Source organism: Salmo salar, unplaced genomic scaffold (assembly GCF_965601325.2).
Source record: "Salmo salar unplaced genomic scaffold, fSalSal1 ptg000578l, whole genome shotgun sequence".
NCBI lineage: Eukaryota > Metazoa > Chordata > Actinopteri > Salmoniformes > Salmonidae > Salmo > Salmo salar.
In genome coordinates this window covers 2,128,653-2,129,570 of record NW_027675424.1, presented here as the reverse complement: position 1 = coordinate 2,129,570, position 918 = coordinate 2,128,653, and the positions used below count along the sequence as shown (strand labels likewise).

The 918-nt window shown below is 39.3% G+C and overlaps 1 long non-coding RNA gene across 1 annotated transcript; it reads right to left on the bottom strand.

The window, feature by feature from the left end:
• LOC145876360 (uncharacterized) lies at positions 1-650 on the bottom strand. Its single transcript, XR_014391512.1, has 3 exons — positions 570-650; positions 286-461; positions 1-199 (listed from the first exon to the last, which is right to left on the bottom strand). It is a non-coding gene; the product is annotated as an uncharacterized LOC145876360 (long non-coding RNA).
• Positions 651-918: the final 268 nt, after the last annotated feature.

Here is a 918-nt window from a genome sequence, read left to right as displayed (position 1 = left end):
CCTAATGGTGTCCAGTGTTGTTCCTAAAACATAACAACAGTGACAGATGTGACAACATTTCTAATCAATACTGAAATTCTATGCTTAGATTATTGATACAATGGTTTACCTGGAAGAGACTGTGCAATTTCTTCCATTTCCCTTTTTGCCTCTGTTGCAACGTCTGTTGCTGGGGAAACCCTCTATGGCAGAGAGTCCACTACATCAAAACAACAGGAAATGTTAGGAACATCGCTAGAGTCAACCAGCATCAAGTAAATGAATAACAATTCCAAGTGTACTAACGTAGCCTCTGGCGTTTTCCCATGGTGGAGAAGTGCATCAGTCAGGAGGTCAATAAGATGGGACGGCCTCATTTCTTTGGTGACCTTCCCAAAGCGCCTCAGATACGACCACAGCCTCTCCATCTGCTCCCCATCTGCCAGTCCAGCACCTTCCACATATCGGGTGTTGAATTTCATCTAGAAATATAAAATCATGTCATACCATGGTAAAAGGGTTATTTGGTTAAAACCTTATAAAATATGAATTAATACCTACTGATAATATTAATGATCCTGTTCAAGTACCTGACATGGCAAGTCATGTCCATCAGCATGGAAACCTGGAACAACCAATTTGGTCCCATGATTCAATTCAGGAAAGTTTCTCTAAAAAGTTATGGACAAAATGTTCATGTTAAAACTATTGTTGGAGAAACTGCTTTTCAAATGTTAAAGTCAATGAGATCTTGAATAAAAAAGATGAATTACTTGCACATGCAGCTGCATCTGACATCAATGTCCTCCATGAAGATGAGGTTGATGTTCTGGCCTCTCATCCCCTCCTTCATCTCTCAGCAGGTTCACTGCATCTGACAAACTACAGAAGAAGTACATCATTATCTGCACTAAATAACTAAATACAATTTACTAAATT